Raw genomic sequence first — 10,712 nt, forward strand, 5'->3', positions numbered from 1 at the left:
AATACACTGGAACAAGAGTCAACAGCATGTTGTACGGCTAGCAAGGCGGCACGATTTGTGGAGCAGAAAAAGGCCAGTGCAACGTCAGATCGATGGAAGATGGACAAGTTTTTGACAAGGAAGAGAAAAGCAGACGAGGTTTCAAAACAGACAAGCCAGTCAGGAGCGGCGGCTCATTCAAAACTGAAGTCTAGAAAATATGACGATGCATATCTAGTTATCGGACTCACTGTTAATGTGTTTTACTATCTAAACTCTGGCAACGTACAGCATGAAACCCTGTAAATTAAAAAGACACTTCGAAACATTGCATCACAATTATGTGAATAAGCCACTTGAGTTTTTTTTCAAGAAAACTTGACGAATATCGTGGGCGGCAAACTCGCTTTTTAAAAGCCACGTCGGTAGCTGCCAAATCGCAAATGGCCTCATACAAAGTTGTTTATCGTGTTGCGCTTTGCAAAAAACCACACTCGATAGCAGAAGAGTTGATACTTCCCGCTGCATTAGATATGGTGTGAACTGTGCTCGACGAGGCGAGTGCCGCAAAATTAAAGTTTTTGTCCGCACACTCTAGAGCAGTGTTTCTCAGCTCAGGGTTTTCTGGAACACACGCACCTGATTTAACTAATCAAGTGTATTTTTGGTGGTGTGATTGGTGGTAAATGACTTCGTTCTCATTTTCCCCCGATTCTGTTGGTTGATGTGAACATTACCTGAAGCTCCTGACCTGTATCTGCATGATTTTATGCATTGCACTGCTGCTACACAATTGGCTGATTAGATAATCACATGAATAAGTAGATAGTAGTTCCTAATAAAGTGCTCACTGAGTGTCTATGTTGAATATGCTGCCCTGCTTTTGAACTAATGTTTTTAAAAAGGGGGAAAGTGGGCTGAGGCGAATTTTTCACACTGTTGCAGCAGGAAACGTTATTTTCTCGTGTGGTTCACACCTCTTAAATCTATATGTGGACACTTGTAGCAAGTGGTCTTGGACCATGATTCATGTTTTTTTTCCAGGAAGAGCTTCAGTTTTGTAATTGCTCTGACAGATTGTTTAAAACTTTTGCAAGAGCTCGTCTTTGGTAAAAAGCAAGAAGTTACAATGTCCAATTGAAATGACTTGATTCCGTTTAATATCACCTCTGTAGAAATATACAAAGTTGTATTTCCAGTGTACAGAGAAATATTATATTCTTCAGTTACACAAAGCGGGAAACCATGTAAGATGATTTAACATGTACTTGTAATTGTGAAAGTTTGTCTAATACATACAGCACACAGCATAATCTTTATCTAATACATACAGCTCACAGCATAGTCTTTGTCTAATGCATACAGCACACACCACAGTGTTTGTCTCATACATACAGCACACACCTTAGTGTTTGTCTAATGCATACAGCACACACCACAGTGTTTGTCTCATACATACAGCACACACCATAGTGTTTGTCTAATACATACAGTACACACCATAGTGTTTGTCTCATACATACAGCACACACCATAGTGTTTGTCTAATACATACAGCACACACCATAGTGTTTGTCTCATACATACAGCACACACCATAGTGTTTGTCTGATACATACAGCTGTTACGGCAGGGAGGACAGAGGAACCAGAGGCAGACAGGGGTGTGGAAAGTTTACTCGCAGGTGATGGGGCAGACGGAGCATAGTCACAAAACAGGCCAAGGTAAAAAACCATGGGGTCAGTCCAACAATGCAAAGGTACAGAAATCCACAACAACTAAAGAATAGTCCAGGGAAGCAGACAGGGGTCAAAACCGGAAATCCAATCAACAGGGGCAAGGAAACTAAGCAAGTAATCAGTGATAGAGGTGGAGTTACAGAACAGAATTGAAACTGGAGATGCATTAGTAAGTTAGTTAAGAGATTTAAATTACAAATACCCAAAACTAGTGAATGTTAGTTGTTAGTTTGACAAACATATGAGTGTGTTAGTATAATTAGTACTGTACAAATTCTATGTTAGTTGGGATTAGTATATTAGTGCTATGTACAAACATGAAATGGAGAGAAAGCAGGAAGTAAGGAATGTAAGATTGGAAGGAAGATTGAACCCAGAACTACCGTAAACACCCGAATAGTGGGGCACGCAGACAGGGGAGTGACTGGGCTCGTAAACATTCAGACTCAGACATCACAGGGGAAGACGAGTGCAAAGGCGAATGAATATAAACAGAACACCAGACATGAATATGAAAAATAATAAATTACAAGAATAATGATAAAAAACAATGATAAACTAACACACAGAACACATTAACATAACAACAGTACACACTAGTGTTTGTCTGATACATAGTCTTAATCAGCCAATAGCCTGAAGTTAAAAATCAAGAATATGAATCAGCAACTGCAAACCTAAACAGAAATACAATTGCAAATACAAACTTATAAATTAAACTTGCTTGCTGCTAAACGTACATTTTGCTTTTGAAGTCAATGGATGACAAGCAGGCTTTTTGTGACTGTGCTCGAGTTTTTTTGTTTGGTTTTTCGGGTGATAAAAGGAAGTGTTGTTACTGTGACGTATAAATATATAAATACATATCCCTGAGCGCGAGAAATTATTTTACTGCGTCCACCTCTTGCTGAGTGGTGTTCCGCTGCATACTGCGCCTAACCCATAATCCGTCACACCAAGAGAATTTCCTTCAGTTTGGGACAATGATTCCTCGTTATACCATCGGCTGCTGGATTCTGTTGTTTTTTTCACCAGGATATTATCACGTTCTTGCCAAAGGTGAGTTATGATCCGAGAATCTAAAGGATTAACAGTATTCAGATTAGTGATAATCTCTTGTGAAAAGCTTTCAGGTTTTGAAATGCACAATATTTCCATCCGATTTCAAGAATTGGTTGGAGAGTGTATTGAACATGTAATTGAATTGAATTATTTGCGAATGCATGATAACAATTTGAATGTTTGTTCCACGAGTTGAAGTCGTCCAAGTAGCACGGGGATTGGACGCCACGTTACGATGCACATCAAAGGCGAGTTTTAAACCAACGTGGGAATGGGACGACAAACCGGGAAGTAACATCCAGACGTTGGTGTTGGAGAGCACTGCGTATCTGCTGGTGGAAAATTTTCAGAAGATGAACGAGGGCCTGTACTACTGTGTCAATGAAACAGATAAAAAATCTGGGGTGAAACTGGAAATACAGAAAGGTAAATACAATATGATCTGAAAAGCGGTCAAATAACCATTCAAGTAATTTTGAGGCTGCAGTAGCCTAAAAAATAAGTCTAAAAATTAAGTCTAATAAATACCTAATAAAGTGCTTGCTGAGTGTATGCGTTACGTTTGAATGCCATTTTTACGGTAATTATATTCAGTATTCAGACCCCATCACGTTTTGCACACAATTTGGAATGCAATATCAGTTTTCTATTTTGAATGAATTAGCAAAAATATCTAAAAACATGTTTTCTATTTGCCATTTTGGGTTATTGCGTCTAGATTGATTGGCAGAAACGGCAATTTTTTTATCCATTTAAAATGAAACGATAAAGTGTGCAAAATGTGAGGGATTCTAAATCCTTTCTGAAGCCGCTGTATATTAACTGTACATATATACTGTATATATGTGTTTGTGATTTTTTTCCAGGTGTAAAAAATCTCACACCTGAATTGTTCAGACGCCCTAAGACAGGCCCGTTGCAGCTCTTTTGTGAAGCTCTGTCCGGTGCGAAGCTTGAGGGGATTTGGATGCGGGAACAGACGGCTTCTAAAGGAGATTCCTGCAAACGGCGTGGCACGGATCTTGCGCTCTTTGAAAATCGGTCTGAAGTGAAGAATTGGACTGACAACAAATTTGAGCTGCGCATCTCCCCGCTGCTTTGGAAAGACCATGGACACTACCGATGCGTTCTGTGTAAAGACCGCGGAATTGACAAAACATGCAATTATGAAATAATTACAGTTGATGGTAATGTCAGGCATTGTACATTCTCCACAGTTATGCTTATTTAAGAACTGCAGAAATGCATTTAAAATGTAGTAAGATGTAAAGATTTTAAAATGATGAAAATGAAATCTCCCAGTGAATCTCTTTTCTATTTCATGAATTCTCGCAGGTAATGTACTTGCTCATTAAGAACAAATGCCATTTAGTGGAATTGAAATGCTATTCCATAAAATGTCCAGTGTTTAATTTAGTTTTTACTTTAATTATGTGATCCTTATTGGGCTCTATCTATTCTCTGTAAGGGTCTATCTAAGTCTAAACAGTTTACTGTGTATTGATATGTCATACGGGTCTGTCTACTTGATGAATGTAGCCAACATTACATCCTTAAACTGTAAAGGAAGTTGTATTGTCCAGATGCATCCTGCCTCTCCTATCTATGCTATGTGTCCAACTTCAGTGAGATCGCTGTGCCTGTCTGCGTCCTCAGTGCACCAGGAACCTGCGGACCTCATGGAGGGAGAAAATGGCTCCGTGGTTTGTAACGTTTCACAAGCGAAAGAGGGCACCAGACTGTTGTGGATAGAGGTGGAAAGTCAGCAGAAGTTCGCCAGCGCTGACGGGTTCGGGATTGAGTTTGCGCTCTCGGTGATAAACGTCACGCTGAAGCGGAGCGCTTGGGTGTGTGCCGTGTTTCACAAGGACTATCTTCGAGCCCTGCTGCCGTTAAACCTGACGATAAAGAGACAAGCCACACAAACCACGCAACCCACACAACCCTACCAACCCACTGGGCTCTCTGCTGGAGGTATGGGAAGGACTGTCACATACCAACCAGAAACTACAGGTGTGTGTGTGTGTGTACATATTGTTCAGCATGTATGTATGCATGTATGTATGTACAGTAAGCATGCATGTATTGTATAAAACCCCCTGTCGCTACGGTGACCAGAGACACTGATGTCATCAGCACGAGACGAGACAAGTTTAGTCAGTTCAGTTGAGACATCGTGTCAGTAACAGCTTCGTTCTGCTGGGGTTAAACTAATCATCCTAAACCAAGTCAGTTACTAGATACTTCGGTTCCCATTGTTCCTTATTTGTTGTGGATATATGTGTGTGTGCAAGAGCATGTAAGTGATGTTTTCCCTACAGTGTACTATACGAATATGTTCGACTAGGAATGTTAGCTAGCTAACTAATATGTAGCCTGGTGAATTGTTGTAGGAAACTGCGTGCCGTTTATTCCAGTATTACGTGCGTAGCGCTATTGTATAGTCTATTCTGCCATCTAGAGGGACTAGAGAGTAGTGTTATACTGTTAACTTGGTTACGTTGAATTTATGCTGTCGTGTAGGTCTACGCAGCCAACGTTATTCCAATGTTATTACTGCGATCAGTGATTCTTTATTCCTTTCTGTTATATTTCAGAGACCACACAAACACCCATGTTTATTCATGCTGTAATGTACCATAGACAAATTACAAGTGAACATCTCATCGAAACTGTGAATCAAGTTGTGGAAGTCAATCCTTTATTGTGATGTTCACCGCTTTCTGACCGAAGCAAGGAATATCAGGCTGTTAGCACGCCAGTCTATTCTCTGCACACCTGAGTCAGCTACATGTATTGTTAATGTTGATCATTCCAATACCAAAAATAATCTGTTTTTGTCAAAACGACAAACTGAATGTATGCAACAGAAGACTTTTCAAATGGGTTTCATGTTGTGTGTACACTTGTACTGTGTGCATGTGCGTGTGTGCGTGTGCGTGCGCATGTGCGTGTGCGTGTGCGCGTGCGCGTGTGTGTGTGTGTGCGTGTGCACGTGCACATGCGAGTGTGTGCTCTACCTATCCTTTGTTTGTGACTTATTAATCCTTGTTTACTGGTTTATTTTTCATAGGAATCATTCCGTGTTATCTTTTCCCGGCCTGTTTCACTGGTCTTCTCCTGTGCCTTGCAACCGTGCTCATAATCTATACAAAAGTAAAACATCGGAGACATCAAGGTAAGGAACAGCACTATTTATTTTTAAGATTTGTCATTCAATGCAAGCCTCATTTATTTACTTTATGATGCTTTTATCTAATTTTGGCAAGCATATTTGATCAATTATTATCAATTATGTATTCTGTACCTGATGGATTTGCAAGGTATATGTTTGTAGGTGTGTTAGTGTGTCGGTGTCTACGTGTGTGTGTGTATATATGTATCACATCTGAGTGTGCGCCAGTGTGTTTGTGTATGTGTGGTATGTATCAAGGGCGGCACGGATGGTGCAGTGGGTAGCACTGCCGCCTCACAGCAAGGAGGTCCTGGGTTTGAATCCCCGTCGGCCGGGGCCTCTCTGTGCGGAGTTTGCATGTTCTCCCCGTGTCTGCGTGGGTTTCCTCCGGGTACTCCGGTTTCCTCCCACAGTCCAAAGACATGCAGGTTAGGCTGATTGGAGAGTCTAAATTGCCCGTAGGTATGAGTGTGTGAGTGAATGGTGTCTGTGCCCTGCGATGGACTGGCGACCTGTCCAGGGTGTATTCCTGCCTTTCGCCCAATGTATGCTGGGATAGGCTCCACCCCCCCTGCGACCCTGATCAGGATAAGCGGGTTCAGATAATGGATGGATGGTATGTATCACATCTGTGTGTTTGCGTGTGTGTTTGTGTGTGTGTGTGTGTTGTGCATTTTTTAGTGAGGCAGTAAGTCTTTCCTGTAAAATATAATCCAATAATAGATCAGTCATCTGTGCAGTATTCACTTTGTGCCTGGGTGAAGTCAAATAAAAGATAACTTTTGTTAATAGGAATTTTGCTTTGTAGTTTACAGTATAGTGCTGTATTTGCTTGACTGGGATGGGTGGTTGGAGCCCCAGTGTAGCCGCATTAGGATCTTACTTGTTTCACACAGTGATGTGTACAAAAGCATTGTGGTTTCAACCATTAAATGCATTAGTTTCTGTTTTCTGTCTGTTCTTCTCTACATGGGTTCGAGTGAAAGTACATTAATGACAAAGAACACTGGCATTCAGCCTGAATAAACATTTATGTAATAAACTTTGGGTTAGACCACTGGATCATATGCATGTAAAATGTATGGAGTGAAGCAAACTGATACAAGTGCTTTTATTATCTTTTTCTGTGTTTGTTGTTGTTTAGTTTCAGGGCATATCCAGTAGGTGGCGCTGTTGATCTCCAGTCCGACATCTGTAAATGGTAAATGGTAAAAGGCAGGCATTTATATAGCGCCTTTATCCAAAGCGCTGTACAATTTATGCTTCTCCATTCACCCATTCATACACACACTCACACACCGACGGCGATTGGCTGCCATGCAAGGCCCCGACCAGCTCGTCAGGAGCATTTGGGGGTTAGGTGTCTTGCTCAGGGACACTTTGACACAGCCCGGGCGGGGGATCGAACCGGCAACCCTCCGACTGCCAGACGACTGCTCTTACTGCCTGAGCCATGTCACCCACCCTGTACTTCCATCACTGTGATGTTCTCCCCTACTGTGTCGCTCAGGATCAGTGAGTTTGTGAAATGGCTGCTGTCCTGTAATGTTCATTAAGTAACCTACTCCCTAATGTTGTAATAAATCTCTATTGTAGCAGACAAGAGTGGTCCTGACTGAACTGTGTGATTGTATGCATTGCACTGCTGCCACACGATTGGCTGATTAGATAATCGCATGAAAAAGTAGGCGCACATATAGCACACACCATAGTGTTTGTCTAATACATACAGCACACACCATAGTGTTTGTCTGATACATACAGCACACACCATAGTGTTTGTCTGATACATACAGCACACACCATAGTGTTTGTCTAATACATACAGCACACACCATAGTGTTTGTCTAATACATACAGCACACACCATAGTGTTTGTCTAATACAGACAGCACACACCATAGTGTTTGTCTAATACATACAGCACACACCATAGTGTTTGTCTAATACATACAGCACACACCATAGTGTTTGTCTAATACATACAGCACACACCATAGTGTTTGTCTAATACATACAGCACACACCATAGTGTTTGTCTAATACAAACAGCACACACCATAGTGTTTGTCTCATACATACAGCACACACCATAGTGTTTGTCTCATACATACAGCACACACCATAGTGTTTGTCTAATACATACAGCACACACCATAGTGTTTGTCTGATACATACAGCACACACCATAGTGTTTGATACATACAGCACACACCATAGTGTTTGTCTAATACATACAGCACACACCATAGTGTTTGATACATACAGCACACACCATAGTGTTTGTCTAATACATACAGCACACACCATAGTGTTTGTCTCATACATACAGCACACACCATAGTGTTTGTTTGATGTATACAGCACACACCATAGTGTTTGTCTGATCCATACAGCACACACCATAGTGTTTGTCTCATACATACAGCACACACCATAGTGTTTGTCTCATACATACAGCACACACCATAGTGTTTGTCTCATACATACAGCACACACCATAGTGTTTGTTTGATGTATACAGCACACACCATAGTGTTTGATACATACAGCACACACCATAGTGTTTTTCTAATACATACAGCACACACCATAGTGTTTGTCTCATACATACAGCACACACCATAGTGTTTGTCTCATACATACAGCACACACCATAGTGTTTGTTTGATGTATACAGCACACACCATAGTTTTTGTTTGATACATACAGCACACACCATAGTGTTTGTTTGATGTATACAGCACACACCATAGTGTTTGTCTCATACATACAGCACACACCATAGTGTTTGTTTGATACAGCACACACCATAGTTTTTGTTTGATGTATACAGCACACACCATAGTGTTTGTCTAATACATACAGCACACACCATAGTGTTTGTCTGATCCATACAGCACACAGCAGAGTGTTTGTTTGATACATACAGCACACACCATAGTGTTTGTTTGTTTGTTCCTTTGCCACCACTGTCACCGCCTCACTCCTCCCTCTCGAATCCTTCTCCAAACTCCCCACTGACTCTGCATCTGCCACCCTCCTTTCATCTCTCTCCTCCGCCTTTGACTCTCTCTGTCCCCCTGTCTCAAAGCCACCTCGCACATCCCCCCCAGTCCTTGGATATCTGACACCCTCTGTAACTCCAGGGCCAGCCTCTGCGCTGCGGAGAGGAAGTGGGGAAAATCCAGAGACCCTTCAGACCTCACAATTTACCAGTCTCTCCTGGCGGCATTCTCTTCCGCTGTCACTGCCGCCAAAGCAAAATACTATCAGACACAAATTCAGAACTCCGCTTCTAACCCCCGGAAACTGTTCTCCATTTTCTCCTCTCTCCTCAACGCACCGCCTCCTCCACCTCAGTCCTCTTTCACTGCTGATGACTTTGCAGACTTTTTCGATGAGAAGGTCACAGTCATCCGCAGATCCTTTACAACCACCGCCCCCCTTACTGTGCCCTTCCCCCCCCTCTAGGCCCATCCCTTCCTTTTCCACTTTCTCCCCCCTTACAGAGATGTTTCTCAACTCCTGCTCTCCCACCGCCCTACAACCTGTGCCCTTGACCTTATCCCCTCTTCTCTTCTCCAGACTATCACACCTGACATTCTCCCATTTGTCACCTCCCTTGTCAACTCCTCCCTATCTTCCGGCTGTTTTCCAGCATCCTCCAAGAGGGCCCACATCACTCCACTGCTAAGAAAGCCTACCCTGGATCCCTCCATCATCCAGAACTACTGCCCGGTATCTCTTCTTCCTTTTCTTTCTAAAACCATAGAACGAGCTGCTTCGACTCAACTTTCTTCTTTCTTTTCTAACAACAACCTGCTAGACCCCCATCAGTCTGGCTTCAGATCGGGCCACTCGACAGAGACCGCGCTCCTCTCCGTCAGTGAGTCGCTCCATGCCGCACAAGCAGCCTCCCTCTCCTCTGTCCTCATTCTTCTAGATCTCTCTGCTGCCTTCGACACTGTGGATCACTCCATCCTCCTGTCCGCCCTGTCAGCAACGGGCATCTGTGGCACAGCCCTGGACTCGATTGAGTCCTACCTCTCTGGTCGCTCCTTCCAGGTTGCCTGGGCAGGTACGGTATCGACACCTCAGCCCCTTGCCACAGGAGTTCCCCAGGGCTCAGTCCTAGGCCCGCTTCTTTTTTCTCTTTACACTCGTTCCCTTGGCCCTGTGATCACTGCACATGGGCTATCCTACCACTGCTATGCGGACGATACCCAACTCTTCATCTCATTCCCACCATCTGATACACAGGTTTCAGCTCGTATCTCTGCTTGCATGAGTGACATCCAGAGCTGGATGGACAACCACCATCTAAAGCTCAACCCAGGTAAGACTGAAATGATCTTCATCCCTGCTAATATCAGCCTGGTGGCTGGGCTGGATTTGCCAGAGTTGGGTGGGGCTCGGTGTGCACATGGATCCACGCATGTGGCGTGCCGGCTGACGGGTTTGGGGGCGACGCAGCTGTTTCCTGTTTGACTAATAAGTCAGGTTTAAAAGAAGCAGGTAAGGGGCAGACGCGAGAGAGACACCAGGGTTGAATGTTGGGTTCCGCAAACGGAATTTTAACTGAGTATATTTCAGTTCATTGTGTTTGGTTTTCTTTTTCTTTTTCTGTTTTCTGTTTTGGTTTCTTTTTTTTTGTTTAGGCTGTCTCCCGCATTGGCGGTGGTTAGCTGGCTTACAGCCCCGGGAAATTGTGGACGCTGGCCTCCCAGCGTCCGCCATCAGACCCCTCCAACTTA

At 43.1% G+C, this 10,712-nt stretch overlaps 1 long non-coding RNA gene across 1 annotated transcript; it reads left to right on the top strand.

Moving 5' to 3' along the window:
• The first annotated feature begins 4,945 nt into the window (after window positions 1–4,945).
• Window positions 4,946–7,558, top strand: LOC133134114 (uncharacterized). Its single transcript, XR_009709249.1, has 3 exons — window positions 4,946–5,079; window positions 5,854–5,958; window positions 7,100–7,558. It is a non-coding gene; the product is annotated as an uncharacterized LOC133134114 (long non-coding RNA).
• The last annotated feature ends 3,154 nt before the right edge of the window (window positions 7,559–10,712 follow it).

Source organism: Conger conger, chromosome 7 (assembly GCF_963514075.1).
Source record: "Conger conger chromosome 7, fConCon1.1, whole genome shotgun sequence".
NCBI lineage: Eukaryota > Metazoa > Chordata > Actinopteri > Anguilliformes > Congridae > Conger > Conger conger.